This window comes from Cibotium barometz, chromosome 6 (genome assembly GCF_041138505.1).
Source record: "Cibotium barometz isolate CiBa-2024 chromosome 6, ASM4113850v1, whole genome shotgun sequence".
Lineage (NCBI taxonomy): Eukaryota > Viridiplantae > Streptophyta > Polypodiopsida > Cyatheales > Cibotiaceae > Cibotium > Cibotium barometz.
In genome coordinates this window covers 25,195,999-25,215,823 of record NC_141051.1, presented here as the reverse complement: position 1 = coordinate 25,215,823, position 19,825 = coordinate 25,195,999, and the positions used below count along the sequence as shown (strand labels likewise).

Genomic DNA, 19,825 nt, shown 5'->3' with positions numbered 1-19,825 from the left:
GAAGTTAAACAGCTTGAGATTCTCTAGGATAAACAAGAATGTTATTAATAATAGGACCCATTATACACCATGCCGAGGGTCGGTGTCCCACTAATCTCTTGTTATGGAGGATCAAGAAGACTTACTCTCAACATATGATTTGAATATGATATCAGGAGAGTGAACAATTTATTATTATGCTGAATGTGCCATCTAGGATGGAAAATGGGCTTAGCAGACTAAAAGGAAATTTCTTTAACCTATGATGTAATGTTTTGAGTAGGTCAAATTGTTGATCTAATGGGTAGCACACCCCAAGAGGAACTCCATATATCATTGCTATTTAAACCAGTCTATCTTTTATATCATGACGTTTTGTTCCACCACCATTAGTCCCTCTCAACCATGCCTGAAACTTGAAGGTTGCAATGGGCATCAAAGTCATTTTAGTCTTAGTAGGTGAAGGCTTCCACTAAAAAGAATCTTGCAAATAAAGGCCATAAAAGCAAAATTTCCTTAATAGTAGGCTTCAAATGAAGGCCAAGATAGCACCTAGTCCTTCAATTTTGAAAATTTGGTAGGGTTGCAAATTTTAGGCTTGCTCTCAACATAGACACCACATCAAATATGGCACAGAATCCAACTCCCAATCCAACTCCCACATACCTCAAGGTGAATTTCTCCAAATTAAAAGGGAAGTGGAAGGATGATCCAAGGCACATATATTGTGTCATTTGAGATGATATGAACTACATGAGACTTTAGCAGTTCCCATACACCAACAAGAATGAACTTGTATGCCCTAGTTTGGGTCAACACATTTTCCAACTTGTATATGAAGTTTGGGTCAACACATCTTCCAACTTATGATTTCTTAAAGAAAAGAAGAAAAATAAGGAAGACTCATCTCTCAAAGATGAATAAAACATCCGTTCACAGCTTCTTCAAAAGTTGTATGAGCTCTCAGAAAAAGACAGAGGCCATCGATAAATAAACTCCAAAGCTCCAAACTATTTCAGGTGAGAAGGCCCCTCATCCTTGAAACAAGAAGGGATTGATCTTATGATCGCATATTGTCACAGAGAAAACTTTATAGAAAGCAATCCATCATCCAAGAAAAGAAACAAAAACATATGAACCTTGTTTCATTGCCAACCATAATGGATGTCCGCAATCATATGAGGGGCAAGCGCACCCCCTCAAGATAATTAAAGACCTCAAGATAGCCATTCCCTATCAAAACTCAAAGAATTCACCAAGGATTGACATGCAAAGGTGTTCCACTACCATAAGCTTTATTAATAGGCTTTGCGACTACTACAAAAGTTTGCATTGAAAGATGCCAACACTAACCAAATACGAGTTAATATATTTCTACTAAGCTTTTAATAATGTCTTTTATAACCTTCACACCTTGCTTTTGGTTTGTGAGGTCTATCCATATAGTTTCTTTTGTAACCTTCACACCTTGCTTTTGGTTTGTGAGGTCTATCCATATAGTTTCTTTTGTAACCTTCACACCTTGCTTTTGGTTTACTTATGTTAGGCTTGTGTATTATTATTTAAGCATGAAATAATGAGGCACCACCTTTATTTCTCAACAAAAGTACATGCTAGGGAGATCCTTAAGACTTTTTATATCACCAATTAGAAGCAAGATTGTACTCCAATGAAGGCTTGCCTAAACCCACTTATCAAAAGTCCTCTGAGCTATTTACTGAAGTCTTGCCTAAAGCTATTTATTGAAATTCCTCCTCTAAGATTTGGGGTACTACAACTAAGATTGATGTTTATTGACTGCCAAGGGTCAATTAAATCACCTAGGTATAAAAATTACATGCAAATAATGTCAATGCCAGTATGACCAAATGTAGATGGTAGTGTGGTGATCATGCTTAGGTGTTAATCATGGTTCATCATGTCTACACAAGTGTAGAAGCATGGAAAAATTAATACAAGACCAACACCCATCAAGGATCCCATGAAGGATTAAAAATCTTAAGAATTAACTTCAAGCAAAAAAGGTGAATTAAGGTAAAGTAATGTATCCTCTTTGCACTTAAATCAAAAAAGGTGAATCAAGTTAAATTAATGGATCCTTTTTACTCTTAAGTCAAACCTCTTTGTGGAAAAATGTATTTATGTGTGTCTTCTCTAAATATTGGTCATTGTTCTATCATGATATTAAGGAGCTCATGAGTTGGTGGTAGAAGAACATGAGACATACCACCAATTACCAATCAAGTAGATATGGTTTCCTTATACAAGATGAATAAGTAGATATACCACCGATTACCAATCAAGTAGATGGTTTCCTCATACAAGATAAAGTAGGAGAACATGAGATATACCACCAATTACCAATCAAGTAGATGATTTCCTCGTATAAGATGATGAAAAAAGCGCATTAGAAGATGCTAGTGATGTGGAGGATAATGATTCCACTAATGAAGATGATTTTGAATAGTAATGTCAATCCAATCATGTTTATCTTTAAGTAGTTTAACTCCCTAATTTGTTTAAGATGATTTTGAATAGTGATGTTAATCCAATCATGTTTATCTTTAGGTGGTTTAAATCCCTAATTTGTTTAAGATGATTTTGAATAGTGATGTTAATCCAATCATGTTTAGTTTAACCCCCTAATCTGTTTAATAATGGTGGCCATGCCATCTTCACAATACAAAAATGTATAAGGGCTTATGCAATTCTTGTAATGTGAAGAAGATTAATTGTTAATATTACAAAAAAAAATGGGCATATTGCTAACGAATATAGGAACGAAGAAACAAACAGCTATAAATGAAAATTTTAAGACAACGTTCTAAGAAATATGGTGACAAAATAAAGTTTTTTGATGGCCATAAAAAGATCTATTGTGAAACAATTGATGTAGCATCTCTCATGATAATTCATAAACTAATGATATCAAGGCATTAAGACACGTGCATAAGGATTGGCATAATCAAAAGTTCAAGTACTAAATATTCATCAGATGTTCTTAAAATTGTAATTACGAAGAGGAATTTTGGTCAACATGATGATATAACTATCATATTGAATAGAAATTAAAAAAATCATCACCAAAGGTATTCAATGGAAGAACTTCCTTGAGATCTCAACGCTTGCATCTCAAGACAATAGGTAGAACATAAAATTATGGCAAAATCAATGTGGGCATCTAGATTCTAGACTCTTCTAGAGAACTAAGGTAAACTAGTAGCAATACAAGACCATGTGGAATACCCAACCAAAGGCACAAGACCATGTTAGTGACAATGGCACCCATTTCATAAATGAGGTAATCCGATTCTTGCTACAAGATATGTGCCATCTTCACCAAGACTATAGAGGCGAGTTGCAATGACTGGAAACACAAGTTGTCAGCTGCACCCTGGGCTTATTGGATGACATACAAGGTGGCCATTAACACCGCACCCTTCAACTTAACATATGGAACTAAAGCAGTTATGCCTATGGAATTCTTGGTACCAAGCTTAAGGGCTGCAGTACACGAAAGGCTCACTAGTAACGTTTTGAGCAATTAACACTTTGAACTTGAGAAACTCGACGGAACGCGTCTAAGAGCTATGTATGGCATGATTATAGAAAAACTAAGATGTAAGCTATGGTTGGGCGACCAGATCAAAGACAAAGAAATGAATGAGGGAGATATGGTCCTTCTTTATAGCACAAATCCCACAAAAAGAAGCTTAAATACTGAGGACTAAGCTAGTTAAGTACTATCATTATGCTAGTTAAGACTATCATTAATTCAAATACAATATGTATGTGAAGCTTATGGTATGAGCACTATGGACATCTAAGTTCTAGAACCTTGCAAAAAGAACTAAGCTAGTTGAGTGTCTACTATCACTATTTGAAATACTAATATTTTTTGAAATACTATATGTATGTGAAGCTTGTATCTACTATCACTATTTGAAACACTATATGAATGTGAATCTTGTATCATAGGTAAGAAGCTCTAAAATTTCCTTTTTGAAAGTTCCTAGTCTCTCAAGGCCAAGCCACGATATCTAGCTATCTCCACATAACATCTAGCTCGTTGCAAAGTTGATCGTAAAAATACCAATTTTCATAATAAAGGACCAAATTTTTATCGTGGATGAATGAGAATGTGTGTACAAATGATTCAATCCTTGTTAACTCTGAGGCAACCCATAACGTGCTCATGTGTATGGTCATCATCCATTCGAAACACCCTTTTGCCCTTGTTTCCTCCTAGCACAACATGTGCTTGGAACTTGATAGCTTTTACCATATGAGAGTAGACAATGAGAGTAGACAAGCACATGTGGACTCTTGTCAAGAAGTCTGTATGTGGCCTCACTTGGAAATTTACTCATACTATATGCCTCCCACCACTATATCTTATTTCTCATAAGTTGGTTTTTGATGATCTTGAAAATTATCCCAAACCTTGTTCTGCACAACACACCACAAAATATGGGTCATTTTCAACAAGGACTATAAAATTGTCCTCTTCGAATGCATTGGTGAGGCCATAAAAAGTATCCCCAAATTGCCCCAACTACAGAGCAGATCTGGCACATCTTCCATTGCATGGATAAATGGAGATAGATGAAGCATGGCTACATGGAGATAGATACCCATGTCTCCTTGGTATCTCTCCTTTCTACTTTATCCACTTTCACCTCATGGAACATTTTGCACACTAAACTGATTGTTTGGCTATTAGTAAACTGATTGCTTGGCTATCCTTGCTATTTGTTGATGTGGAGAGGTTAGTTGCAAGTGTGTTACGACGTTGCGGGTAATCTTGCAAGCAGCTTCACTATGGCAAAGACTTCATTCTATGGCTCTATGTTGACGCCCAGCTGCTTCTCCTTCTATGGTATAATGTTAACACGCAATGTCTTCTTGATTAGTGATCCATCACTTACCAATTGTTGGAGTCATGTTGGTTCTTCTAGTGGATAACATTTTTATTATTCTACAAACAATGGTGTTTTATTTTTGTTTTAGAGGAGAATACCATAGCTTTAGCACTCTCTTTACAACCAATTGATTTAACCTATACGGCCTTTTTTCATTTTACATGTCATTTCTCAAGTTAGGCATTTCAATATCTACGGCGAGGAGCTCCTGTGAATGATGGCATATGTGATAGTGTGATGTACAAAATCTCTTTTGAGGACACAAGCCCAGTATACCTATAGTTTCCTTATGTAATACCCCCACCATTTTTGACAGCACAAGCCTTATTCTTCACTCCTCAGATAGCAATGCATAAATGCATGCATCTTCTACCTTTGTTGCTATACTAGGCGGCATTTTCTTCAGTCGTTTTTCCCAACAAATGCTACAATTGTGTCTTTTGCTACCATTTGGATACTATAGTATCGACTTCCCTCTTTGTCCTTATACCTTAACCGTGTTATTTCACTTCTCTATCTAGCAGACCATGACACATTGCATCGTATACATTTTTTTTAGGAAACTAACAATTTTAAACTTAAGAAAAAGCGAGAAAAAAAAAACTATAGTTGTTTGTGTTCTTCATGGCTCAAATGGGAAAAAAATCCAACTAAGATTTTTAAGTGGCCTTTAAATAAACAATAGAGATTTAATAGTTTCAATTAAAAAACCAATTGATGCGTGAAAACCTCTCCTTATTTTGACTGGTTAAGAAAAATAGTTTTTCTTGACACGAGACCATAAAAGTCATCTCATCTCTACAAGAAGACGTAAGCAAGGTCGTGGTTGAACATGCAAAGGGATATTTCCAAAAGCAAAGGAGGATATACGGACACGCTTGGGAATATAATATGTCAAGATTCCTCTAGGCAAGACCAACTTGGGAGGTGTAAAAATTTTCAAAGTCATCAGAAGAGTCTTAAAGTCAAGTACCATGTCTCTACGAAGAAACATTTGGATGTCCACCGTAAGCATGTCATATGGTGATCCCACCTTTCCTATAACTTGGATATCTAGAACTCACATACTACACCTTTTCTGAAATAGACGACCTGAATATATATTTCCAAAAATATATATAATATCCCCCATATTGAACTCATGTGCTATCTTGCATATTTTTGGATGCCCTTAAAAGACCGAACGAAAGTGGGATGTCCGCTGCTTATTTGCTCGTCTATAACACAGTAACAATCTAACACACTTGATAATAAAAGGTAGTCATGTATGAATGGGCCAATTTCCATATAAGGGTGTCTCAAGCACACCCTCGTTTTGTTATAGAACAGATGATGCTCCAGTTTTGAAAGAAAAAGAGGGCATTTTATACAGCCAAGACTCATTGTAAGCAGTTTGAAGAATACAATCTAAATGCACAGGATATACATGATTCTATGATATCACCCTTCTAGCCTCTCTGCACTAAGGAGTTAAAGGTTGAGATCTTTGTAAATATGGATAAAATAAACAAGAATGCTGCTCGAATATGCTTCATAGTGCGGAACTTCACCAATGCTACTGCTCAACCTCAGAATTTGCCTCTTAAAGTATGACATTCAAACATCGATTTCTCATTAACATTGCTCATTTTCTCCCTTTTCGGCTTTAAAGATCATCCGTTCTAGCGGATAAATCAATGTCAAATGCGGCGAATGGTGGTCCTCCAAAGGGACATCAAAAAGGTATGACGCCTAAAAAATCATGCTCATTTGCAAGATTCTAGCCCTAACTTATCATATAATGTATTCAACTTGTAATACTCTTCATTTCATATACATAGACCTTAAGGATATATTGCGACAAGCATAACCCATCATGGCAGCTTGCTACTCTGGTGAGGCTTTTTTCCTCCAAAACGAGTACAACTGCGAGTACTTATCTTCAGCACCAACCAATAAGTTGGCTCTATATAAAAATTGTGGAGCCTCATGTGTATGGGCCCCTTCCTGATTCAACTCACTTTCTAAAGCTCTATGCTTAAATCTTACTGTACTTTCCCCCAAACAACATTGGCGATAAAATTCATTGTAATGACCAATAATATACCTTTGGTGCACTGATCCTCAATAGTAGCAACCAGGGTGATTTAGTATATTGTACAAATCATTTTAGTCCATCGTTAATTACTCTCAATGAATGAGAGAACAGCATCCGTATGCACGGAAAACAATTGTGTGTCCACGAATAGCTGCTTGCACATAAAGAAATTACTCCTTAGGAGGAAACATTAAAATTAGCAATTAACAAAAGCAGAAAGCCATATTATCATTTTTTTCCAAAAACTCATTACTCGTCGATCCTATGAGACGTAAACTACAAAAGGCCCCCCTTCAACGCACTCGATTCTTGCACCTACTATATGATAAAAAAGTACATGGCATAGGGCATTAGAAAGGACCCTTACCTTCATAAACGGGTGGTCTTTGCTTTCAAAGTCTTCCACAAAACTATCCTTCAAAAGCAATGAAACCTGAAACATATTTGTTTCCCTGATTAACAAAAATAACTCTGACACAAGGTTGACATGTATGCCTACTCCTACAAGCAAGACGGTTAATTAAGAGACCCTTGCAACACACACTCGTTATAGAAAATATACACAATTTAGAGGACAGTTTTAATCTAAGCCATAAATAGCCCAATGAAACATCCAAGTAAAACAATGTGCAGAAATGCGAAGCAAGCAGATGTATAAAGGCAGCCACTGACCCTTGCAAATGGATGTACAATACAAAAAAGGACTCCAGGCCTAATAGTTTAACTTTTCATCATTTTGAAGCCATTTTGTTAACGAGAAGATTTTCCCCTTTCTCAGGAGGTAACATGTGACCCCGACCAAAATTTTTCATTACTAAAGTCTGCATAATAACCTTATACTTTCCCCAATTTTTCGTGCCCAAATGTGGCCAGTGTGTGGATCCGAGTGTTTTGGGACCCAGTTCTGCGCTTTTCCATGTGCCAAATTTGTGCCCAGAAATGCCAATGATGTACATGTTCCATGACCGGGAGATTTGTCCATAAATCAAGTGCACATGCACACATGTTCGCATGCATGACATTGTTTTCGCATGATCTGTATTCGTGTGTTTGCCTGCTATGAATGTCCAGCTCATGGGCCTAGGATGCCTGCCCGTGAACCGTGCTAGTGCCTTGTATTCTGACATATTTTGTGGCCAGTGAACAGGTGGTAAATTTGCCCTAAACCTTTGTCATTTTTAGTAAAATTACTTTGTGATGTTGTAACCTTTGCAGGTTCACATTTACTAATTAAGTGAGTGGACACTTATTAAATGTGCCCAGGGCCCAACCCAGTGGGCACCCAATTGACTTAGGCATGTGAAGGGGACACCTTACTTATACCTTGCAAACCCCACGTGTGATGGAGGTTGGTGGAAAAAACTAAACGAAGGTATGCAAGGCTGGATGAACATTCACGAAGGTTTTTGAAAAGATGCAAGCAATTGGGAATCCATCGTTTTTTGCTCCTAGCCCTCCATACGCAGGTTGCTGCTGGTTGTTTTTGGCTACAGGATTGCTGCTGGTGGTTTTTGGCTACAGGACTACTACAGGTTTCCCTCCATCAACTTTACTCTCTACAAGCCGACCTGTTGTGGTTGTACGGGCAGCCTGTGTGAAGTCTTTGACACAGTCATGCAAGTGTCGGTGCTGGTCGTTTGCTACAATTTGTTGTGATGGTCGACTTGCTACAGGCTGTTGGCCAATCAACAGGCTGCTGGTCAACTGCTCTCACCTGGTCGTACAACCCCTACAACTGCTGAAGTTTCTCTGCAACCTACTGGACACTTCAAGCTCTTCAAACTGGGATATTGATCTATTGGCTGATGACCGACTGCTAAAACAGGCCAGACAGCATCTTCATCTTCCAACGAGTCTCCTTCCAACGAGAGTACATAGTCCAAGCGCCAACACGGACACACTAGCATCATGTGTGGACCCAGAAAACCAATACCGTGATTGTTCACTCCAATGAAGGGCGGGACGATTTCTCGAGAGACATTGACTACGAAGAGAACTTTTCTCTAACCGTCTTGTTTGGTATTTGTATTCATTCTTGGAGCATTTATGGCAAATCTGGCTTAAAAGCCCGTGGAACATTGTACAAACAAAATACTCCAACAATATACTTGGTATTGAAGAGGGAGGGGGGGGGAGGGGGGGGGGGGGGGGGAGATTCTAGCCCCGGTGTACTAAAGAGAGGGAAACAACCGTGCTCTGATACCAATGTAATGCACCCCACAAGGTGTAATCACGTATTGGGCACCGTATCATGATCTAGCAACACTTACACTTAAAATTTTTGAGACAGCTGAGGACGAAGACGAAGTAGGAAAAGTGAGTGGGGAACGATCTTGTGGGCTTGGACACCGTGTTGACAGCACTATGGACAGCCAAGCAAGACGTGAAGAGGTGCCCAACTGTAGAGGGTACTCTAGTGCTACACATACCTCGGATGCATCTCGTGGCCGATATGAGACAAGCCCTCATGACACTACTGTGGTTTTGGAAACCTTCAAAAAGGTGGACAGCCGCTAAAAAGGGACTTCAAAGAGGGCAAGATTGGAGGGAGAGTTTAAAATCCTCCTACCAAAGATAGTCCTATCAAGAGGCATAGGTTTGGGATCACTCTGGAGCAACGAGAACAATATGCAAAGGAAGGTAAGTGCTTCTCTTGTGGGAGTAAAGACCACATGTTTAGGGATTGCCCGCGATGCAAAAAGAAAGAGGAGGACAAGAAATCAAAAGTAAATGTACATGCACTTCCAGATGTACAAGGAAATACAAGGCATGACAATAAAGAGAGGGTTGTATGCAAAGCATGGGGCCAAATTAAGGGCCAGCCAGCTCTTTTCATGTTTGATGATTGTTCCACGGACATTGAGCTTTGGGACATGGAACCCCAAATTGAAGCAAAATCTGCCTTTGTGGGAAAGGAGGTACAGGTTACTCCTCTTATTGGAAAGTTACGTGTGCATATTCAGGAATATCTAGACCATGAGCATTTCTTGGTTGCTCCATTCAATGGATGTGATGTGTTACTTGGCAAACCATGGCATCACCGTTTTGAGCCCTTCAAGGACTACAAGACAAATAAGATTAGTTTTATGCATAAGAGCCGTAAGCATGTTAGTTATGCCGGCAAGGAAGGGAAGTCAATCCCAATTGTGTCCCACATCCAGATCAATAAATCAATGAAAAAGAGCCTTTCCACGTACTTGGTTTGGTTTTTGTTCAAGATAATGTAGAACATAGCGATGTTCATGTGGATACTCTAACACAGGATAGGCTGGAATTTCTAAATGGCTTTAAAGATTGTTTTGCTAACACATTACTCACGGAGCTACCTCGAGAAAGACCAAAGGATCATCACATAGATCTTGTGCCAGGTAGTTCTCAACCTAACAGACCCGCATATCGTGTGAGTGCCACACAGCAAGAGGAGATTATGAAGCAAGTAAATGAGCTTTTGGGCAAGGGTTTGGTTCAACCGATCTCCTCACCATTCTGTTCTTCCGTGCTTCTAGTACAAAAGAAGAATGGCTTCTTCCGTATGTGTGTGAATTACAGGGCTTTAAACAAGATCACAATCAAGAATAGGTTTCCTATTCCACGCATTGATGACATCCGTGATAAGTTGAATGGATCGGCATGCTTTAGCCATATCGATTTGAAGAGTGGGTATCACCAAGTGCGTGTAGTATCCCAAGATGTACAATCATTCCGGAAAACTTTTGGTTTGTATGAGTATTTGGTCAAGCCTTTCGGTCTTACAAATGCCCCGACAACATTCAATAGAACGATGGACCGAATTTTCCAAGAACATCGGAAATTCACAGGTGCCTTTCTCGATGACAGCTTGGTGTTTTCCAAGAATGAGGAAGAACATCGAGCTCATTTGACCATTGTTTTTTATGAGCTACATAAGCACAAACTCTTCATTAATGCCAAGAAGAGTGAATTCTGTCTTTCAGAGAGACACTATTTGGGTCATATTGTTTGAAAAGATGGTGTAAGAATGGACCCAACAAAGATTGATTTATCCGGAGTTGGCCAGAGTTATCTAATGTACACAAAGTTCGAAGTTTTCTTGGTCTATGCTCATATTACATGCAATTCATAAGACACTTTGCTCTTATTGCCTCGCCGTTGCCCTTCATCATCTCAAGGATGCAATCATACATGGGCCAATGTTAATCATTCCAGACTTGCATAAACCATTCAATGTAGAATGTGATGCATGTGGGGATTGCATTGGAGCTATCCTAAATCAAGAGGGTCATGCTGTAGCTTATGAGAGCCGATGATTACATGATGCCGAGGTTTACTTGGATGTCTATAAGAAAGACTCTTGACTGTAATTCATGCCTTGAAAATTTGGAAACATTATCTATTTGGGACTGATTTTATAGTCAAGACAGATCACCAAAGTTTGCGGTACTTTCTCACGCAAACAAAGCTTTCTTAGAAACAAATGAGGATGGCAAATTTCCTCTGTATGTTTCATTTTCAGATTGTACACACAGAAAGAAAAATATGGCGCAATGCATTGTCCAAGAGACCATATGTGGCTATAGTTTCGATTGCCTCGCATGGGAACTTGTCGGCCATGTGTGATTTGTATTATCAAGATGCTGTTTTTGGACATTTATGGACCAATTTGATGGCTGGTCATGCACATGCATCTTATATAATCAAAGAAAGATATCTCATGAAGGATAACTCCCTATATGTTGTATCTGACATGAGGCTAAAGGTTATGGATGAATGCCATGCTCCTCCTTATGTTGGTCATAGAGATATATTGCCTACTACACGCATGATTGAGCGCTATTTCTTTTCGCCGAGTATTCACAAGGACAGAGGCATATGTGTGTGCATGTCTCACCTGTCAAAAGGTGAAATTTGATCGGCAAATAGCTCCAGGTTTTCATCCATTGCCCATTCCTTCACAGCCATGGGAAAGCATAACTATGGACTTCATAATGGATTTGCCAAGGACCCAGCAGGATAATGATGCCATTTGGACGATCGCGAACAAGTTTAGTAAACAAGCACACGTCTTACCTGTCAAGAAGACCATAAAACCCAAGCATATGGTGAAGGTCTTCCTTGCACAAGTGTTCAAACATCATGGTATGCCGAAGTCCATTGCAGGGATGGAGATCCCAGAACTACGAGTCTCTTTTGGAGGGTTCTCTTTGATAACATGGGAACCAAGTTGGAGTTCTCATCAGCTTATCATCCCTAGACTGATGGCCAAAGTAAAGCTGCGAATTTAGCCGTGTTAGATCTTCTCAAATGCTATGTTGTAGATCAAAAGACAGCTTGGGAGAAGTATCTACCGCAGCCCACTTGTCGAGTTTGCCTACAACATACATCCACAGGGAAAGCCCTTGTCCAGCTCCAAAAGGGTTGAACCTAAGGCCCCTTACATAACTTCTACTGATGACTATGATGATGAATGAGTGAATGATTGAATGTAATGCTTGAATGATATGTGAGGCTTATATATATGCTAAGAGGGACCTGTCGGCTAGCTTAGGCTGTTGTCGGCTTGTTGTTGGACAAAGAATTCAAGAAATATCTTCTTAAAATGCTGCGCTTATATTTAATGTTTCCCAAACCTGCTGCCATGCATTGAATGCTACGGATTGGCTGTCTAGGTTCCCCATGGGCTGTCGACTATAGGCTGAGAGCCCCTGATGGTTGTCGACAGGGTTCCCAAACCCTCCTTCATGATGATGATGATGATACTAATGCTGATGCTACTTTAGATGATACTAATGCTAACACAGATGGTAATAAGATGATGACCTAACTGCTGTCCTAACCGCTATATTAATCAGGCATTATGATGTTGATGCTGGACATTAGCCATGGCACGGGTGTGCATGTGACATCCTATAGTGCACCCCACAAGGTGTAATCACGTATTGGGCACAATATCGTGATCTAGCAACACTTAAACACTTTAGATTTTTCAGACAGCTCAAGATGAAGACGAAAGAGGAAAAGTGAAAGTATATCATTGGAGTATTTTGTTTGTACAATGTTCCACGGGTTTTTAAGTCAAATTTGCCATGAATGCACTAAGAATGAATACAAATATCAAACAAGACAGTCAGAGAAAAGTTCCCTTCGTAGTCGATGTCCCTCGAGAAATCCTTCCACCCTTCACTTGTGTGAACAGTCATGGTACTGGTTTTCCGGGTCCACACACGATACTGGTGTGCCCGTCCTGTCACCTGGATTGTGTACTCTTGGTGGAAGGAGACTTGTTGGAAGATGAAGATGCTGTCCGGCCTGTTTTAGCAGCCGGTCATCAGCCAATAGATCATAATAATGTCCCAGTTTGAAGAGTTTGAAGTGTCCAGTAGGTTGCAGAGAAATTTCAGCAGCTGTAGGGGCTGTACAACCAGGCCAAAGCAGTCGACCAGCAGCCTGTTGATTGGCCAGCAGCCCGTAGCAAGTCGACTATCACAACAAAACTGTAGCAAAACGACCAGCTGCAGCACCTCCTTGACTGTGTCAAGGACTTCACACAGGCTGCCCGTACAACCACAACAAGTCAGCCAGTAGAGAGTAAAATTGATGGAGGGAAACCTGTAGCAATCTTGTAGCCAAAAATGACCAGCAGCAACCTGCGTATGAGCAAAAAATGATGGATTCCCAATGGCTTGCCTCTTTTCGAAAACCTGTGTGAATGTCCATCCAGCCCTGCATGCCTTTGTTTAGTTTTTCCCACCAACCTCCATCACATGTGGGGTTACAAGGTATAAGGTGTCCCCTTCACATGCCTAAGTCAATTGGGTTCCCAAGGGGGGTGCCCACTGGGTTGGGCCTCGGGCACGTTTAATAAGTGTCCACTCACTTATTAGTAAATGTGAACCTACAAAGGTTATAGCATTACAAAGCAATTTTAATAAAAATAACAAAGGTCTTGGGCAAATTTACCATATGTTCATAGGCCACAAAATACGTCAGAATACAAGGCAATCGCATGGTTCACGGGTAGGCGTCCTGGGCCCGTGGACTGGACATTCATAGCAAGCAAACACACAAATACAGATCACAAATCTGGCACATCAGAAAGCGCAGAGCTGGGACCCAGAACACTCACACACACACTAGCCACATTTGGGTAAAAGAAACTGGCCACATTTGGGCACAAAACATTGGGGACAACCATGTAAGTGGCCAAATGATGACATCCCCCAGGTTTCTAAATAGTTGTTCTCAATTGAAAAACATCGAGGTATGCCTGAAGAAGCCGTGGATAGTCGGTGAAGAAGTCTTCGACAACCCAATTTGCATCGATGGGAAGATAGTTTTTAAACTTCACAAGGTATCACCTGGAAAGCATGCCTCCAGCTAGCTTTCTCTCCTTGTGGAAGACTATCTGTTCTGGTTGAAGTATCTCTTCTAGTTCATCAACTTCTGGCGGGTCTTTCGTGATAGGCTCTTGCAGGTCTGCCCCCATGTACTTCCGCAACAAATCACATGAAAAGCGTTGTGAATCTTCCATTGATCAAGTAATGCCAACCTGAAGGACCCTTCATTGATATGCTTGATCACTTTGAAGGGACCATAATATCTGGTAGAGAGCTTAGGATATCCTCCCTCTTTACCTAGCGTCTTGTGAAGTCTTGCTTTGTCAAATTTCAGCAATAACTAATCTCCTTGTTTGATGACCAATTGCCTTCTATGTTTGTCAACCGCCTTTTTATGCTTATCTTGAGATCTACCATTGGTTGTCCATACCTGTGCAAAGGCTACATCAAGATCTCTGACATACTCATCAATAGCAAGATCTCGATTCTCATCCTTAGTGCAAAGGATGGGAGATAGAACCACTTCGCCATAAACAATCTCAAATGGGGCCCAACCATGTACAGACAATCATGTCACCTTTTTGTACCATATAAATACAGGAAACCCTGACACCAATTGTCTCTCTCTTCTTCTCTGTCCTCTGTCTTAATCATGTTTAATTAGCATCTTGTTCTTATTCAAGCTTAGGACTATGGATCAGTACAGCAAGGCTTCCGCGCATGCAACAGTCTTGTTTGACACCAGCTCTACTCAGAATGTCATAAATTCTAGACTTTTCAAGAAGCTTAAGCTCCCCACTAGCTCATCAAATTATCAATATATTGTGGAGCTAGCGAATGGCAAGGACACAGAAGTATGGGACATGCAAGTGGTCGGTCTCAACCTACAGACCCAAGGCTATGCTAACAAGTTAGATTTTGAGATTATTTGACTAGCACACTTTGATATCGTGCTAGGTAAACAACGGCATGCAAGGAAGAAGCTAATAATCGACTTCAATACGCATGTCTGTCAGAAGCATTTGCTCATCTCACAGGTGAACCAGATCTTCTCGACCGATCGTTGGTTAATGCGACAAAGCTACTCAAACTAGAATGTGAGTCCATTTATTTTTTCTATTTACTAAAAGTACAAACCCGAGGTGGACAAGATAGCCACAGGGGAGTCCAATTTTGTTGCTAACATTTTAGCTTAACCAGTTCATTCAAAATTTCATGATGTTCTTAAATCTGAACTTCCTCTTGGTTTGCCTCCACGCAGGAATGTGCGGCACAGAATTGAGCCGATTCCGGGAGCAAACTCTCTGAATAGACCTACCTATCACATGAGTTTGAAGGAAGAGAACGAGGTAAAGAAGATAATAGATGCATATCTTCAAAAGGTAGCTTCTCACCATTCGCCTCCCTGATTTTACTTGTTAAGAAAAAGGATGGTACTTTTCGTATATGTGTCGACTACAGGGCATTGAACAAGCTTACAATCTCTTAGATGCCTTGCATGGTGCCGTAATATTCAGTAAGATAGATTTAAAAAGTGGTTACCATCAAACAAGGGTAAGAGATGATGATGTACATCAGACAGCTTTTAGGACCATGTTTGGTCATTATGAGTATTTGGTGATGCCATTTGGGCTCACCATTGCTCTTGCTACTGCTCACATGAATGACATTCTTAGGCCATTCATAGGTCGGTTTGTAGTAGATTTTATAGATGATATTCTAGTGTACATTAAGTCTATTTTAGAACATGAATATCATCTTTGTACAGTTTTTCAAGCTTTAAGGGAAAACTCTTTGCATAAAACAATGTTATGTTTGCTTCAAATAGAATATTTGGGTCATATTGTTTAGCTTGATGGAGTGACTATGGATCATATTGTTTAGCCTAATGGAGTGACTATGGATCATATTGTTTACCCTAATGAAGTGACTCTGGATCCCAAGAAAGTCGCGGTCATTTTAGCATGGCTAGTGCCAAAGAATGTCACTGCTTTATGATCTTTTCTAGGACTTTCTAGTTTTTATAGACGATTCATAGAGGCTTACTCCTTACTTGCCGCACCTATGACCGATTTATTGCAAGAGCGAACCCTTTGAAGAGTTGAAGTGATCTCCTCAAGTTCTCAAGATAGTTAATCCTGAGAAACCTTTTGACTTAGAGACCAATGCTAGTAGCACCGTGATAGGGGTTGTGCTTGACCAAGAAGATAAACCTAAAGCCTTCGAGAGTAAGACTCTCTCCCCAGCCAAACAGAAATGTCCAGTACACGAGTAAGAGCTCTATGCCATTATCCATGCCCTCGAAGTTTGGAGGCGTTATTAATAAGGTGCTCAGTTTACGGTGTGTACACTGGTCATCGTACACTTAAGTATTTTTGCAATCAACCTAACTTGAGAGATCATCAAGCCAAGTGGGCTGAGCTCATGAAGGAATTTCATATGGAAATTTAATACAAAAAGGGCGCAACAATGTGGTCGCAAATGCTCTTTAGAGAATCATATACAATATGAGTTTTGGATAGTGCATTGCTTCAAGAAATAAAGGAAGCACATGCACAAGATCCATTTATTCAAATAGAGTGGTCAAAGACCGGTCTAGGAAATTTTGTTACTGCCGGTGAGTCGGTCCATCTGACTTCAACACAACCACAACCCTTTTCAAACCTTTCAATTGAGAATGGATTTCTCAAACGAAAATTAAAGTCTATGTTCCTAGTGTAAATGAATTCAAGGACAAGGTTCTAAAAGAGAACCATGATAGTCCTTCAGCAAGACATCCCAGGATAGATCAAACTATATAGTTAATTAAGAGAACATTTTGGTGGCCGAATCTCCAAAGAGACGTCCACAAATGCGTTACTCATTGTTTGAAGTGTCAGGTAAATAAACCTGAAAGAGTCCAACCACCTGGATTACTTTGCCCCCTCCAAGTTCCGGAAAAGCAATGGCAAAGTATATCCATGGATTTTATAATTGGTCTTCCTAGGACCCAATCAAGGAAGGATGCCATAGTAGTGGTAGTTGCCCGCTTGTCTAAAATGACACACTTCATTTCCACAACCGAGATTGTGCATGCGCCATAGGTGGCTGAGTTATTTCTACAGAATATTTTTAGGTTGCATGGACTACGGAGTTCATTATATCTGATAGGGATTCAAAGTTCACTTGGCCATTTTGGCAACATGTCTTTAACAAGCTCGGAGTCACTCTTTGTATGAGTAGTGGGGATTATCCAGAGACCAATGGTCAAGCCGAGAGGGTTAATCAAATATTGAAAGATATGCTTAGGGATTATGTTTTAGAGAGGCAAATGGATTGGGAGAAGTTCTTGCCACTCCTTGAATTTACCTACGACAATCGACCTCATAAGGTCACAGGTTACTCTTTCCGCCTAAATCTACTTCCTTGAGAACAGGTAAGTGTCCAAAGCTCTCACCGAGCTACTGTGGACCATGGAAAATCTTAAAAAGATCGATGACATAGCTTATAGATTGGACTTACCCACTGGCCGTCATGTCCAACCAGTTTTTCATGTTAGTAAGCTAAAGCAATATTTACACGACACCGACAAATTTAATTGATGGTATTGTTTCTTTGCAAGAGCACCAGACTGCAGACCATGGCCAAGATCGCAGAGCTAAACCGTTGGACATGGCAAGAACAGGAGAAGCTTCGGGAAGATCAACCACAATCCCAGAAAAGGCTTAGAAATCGCATTCTCCAAGAGTATCTAGTTGCATGGAAGGGCCTACCATTGACAAACGCTACGTGGGAACTAGCTAGTTCCTTACATCAGCACTTTCCTACCTTTATCATCGAGGACGATGATTTCTAAAAAGGGGGGAGAGAATATGATACTCAGAGTAAAACTTCACGCAATCACAAGGGTAATTGTACCAAGGTGAAAGGCGATAAACTAGACACGGCAAGTTAGTGGACGGTGCATCCGAGGTGACCGAGCGTGACTGACCAGCACGCGAGGTCAGAAGCCTGCAACTTCAGTGAAGGTGATGTTGATGGCCAATGGGGACTTGGGTGTGGGGGGGGGGGGGGGGTGTTGTTTTCTGTTACGGCTTCACCACTGGGACTGAATGCTGTGTCCTTGTATATGAGTGCTGTGAGTTTTATTTTCCATTGTTTAACAATCTTTGTGCATAATTACGTTGTTTAGTAACTGCTTCCACCAGACTCACTGAGAGTTGGGTTTCTCATCTTTCCTGTCCTGGGTGGTCCTTGGATTATGGGGCTCCTGGGGTCACTAGCATGAAGAAGAGGACTGGTTTTCCTTATGCTGTTAAGATACAGGGAGCAGGAACAGGAACATGGATGGGGACGGGAATGGGAACGGGAATGGGGACAGGGACCCTCGAGAAAAGGCGATCAGCCTGTGTCCTGTTACTTTGTTCCTTCCAACCTTTGACTTTACAGAAGATATCTTTGTGGAGTCTAGAAGTTCCACCTGACATGAGCATATGCAGATAATTTACATATTGCCTAACCTTCCAAGTGGATAACTAATTAAACTAGTCACATGTAAGTATATGCACTGAGTACATGCACCGAAACAGACTTGTAAGTTCCCTGAAAACTTTGAAATGTGTGCAACGGGCGGAGACACACTCACCTTGTCATCATTTGACTGAACATTTGTGATAGTATGAGCACGCAAGTTTCTGCAGAGTGACTCCAAGTAGCTTCTCAAGACAGCTAAAAAGCTTTCAGCAGCATAAGACTGAGGACACCCCCCAGCACAGAAGTGATACAGTCAGTGACATGATCATCTCTCCGATACATTCTTGCACACATGAATACTTGTCAAACAACGAGAGGAAAAATCTTATGATGATTACCTGGGCATCATTACACACATGTACAGGGTGCTTTTTAGCAAAATCCACCTCAGCAGCGAGCCTCGAGTGATATGGCTCCAAAGCTGAACTGAGCTCTCTCAGATGAGGCAAAGGAGGAGTAGATGGCATTGATACCTGTTATGAGTTTGAGAATTCAATTAATTAGGCAATAAACAGCACGCACCTGACAGTAAGGGTCTTTACAGATAATCCCCTACATCACACAACAGAGAATTGGACAGGGGAGATTGCCCGTCCCACTATATTGACCGGCAAAAGATTGATCTGTATAGCCCATAATTTATGCTACTTGCATTGTTTGCATTGAGATGTTTCTTGGACAGAAATATCTCATTCTATGCACAGTTGGAAAAAATACAGATTTCACACACAAAATTAAGGGTTCGAACCTTGTCTCTTTGTACATTGATGACAACCACACTAGATGCTTTTGCCCGCAAAGCAGAGGACTTGTGCAGCACACCAACCTGCAGATAAAAGGTTGTCGTACCACGCAAACTCGATCAAATGTATAGAACATGCCAAAAATGTTGCTTCAGAACAACCAGTTTTAGCTCACTCGTAACCCCAAATACCTTTAGACTGTCATACCACGCAAACTCGATCAAATGTATAGAATATGAAAGAAAGTGTATACCAAAAATATTGCTTCAGAAAAACCAG

General features: G+C 40.2%; 1 pseudogene across 1 annotated transcript in view; it reads right to left on the bottom strand.

Annotated features, from left to right (window-relative positions):
* Nucleotides 1-6,645: 6,645 nt before the first annotated feature.
* The window catches only part of LOC147637557 (uncharacterized), an 84,002-nt pseudogene continuing 70,822 nt past the window's right edge, over nucleotides 6,646-19,825 (bottom strand). Inside the window, exons 14-18 of the transcript XR_015266055.1 lie at nucleotides 19,552-19,629; nucleotides 19,142-19,276; nucleotides 18,916-19,023; nucleotides 7,346-7,411; nucleotides 6,646-7,129 (exon numbers count right to left, since the gene is read on the bottom strand). The product of XR_015266055.1 is annotated as an uncharacterized LOC147637557 (transcript). The remainder of the gene's footprint in view (nucleotides 7,130-7,345; nucleotides 7,412-18,915; nucleotides 19,024-19,141; nucleotides 19,277-19,551; nucleotides 19,630-19,825) is intronic.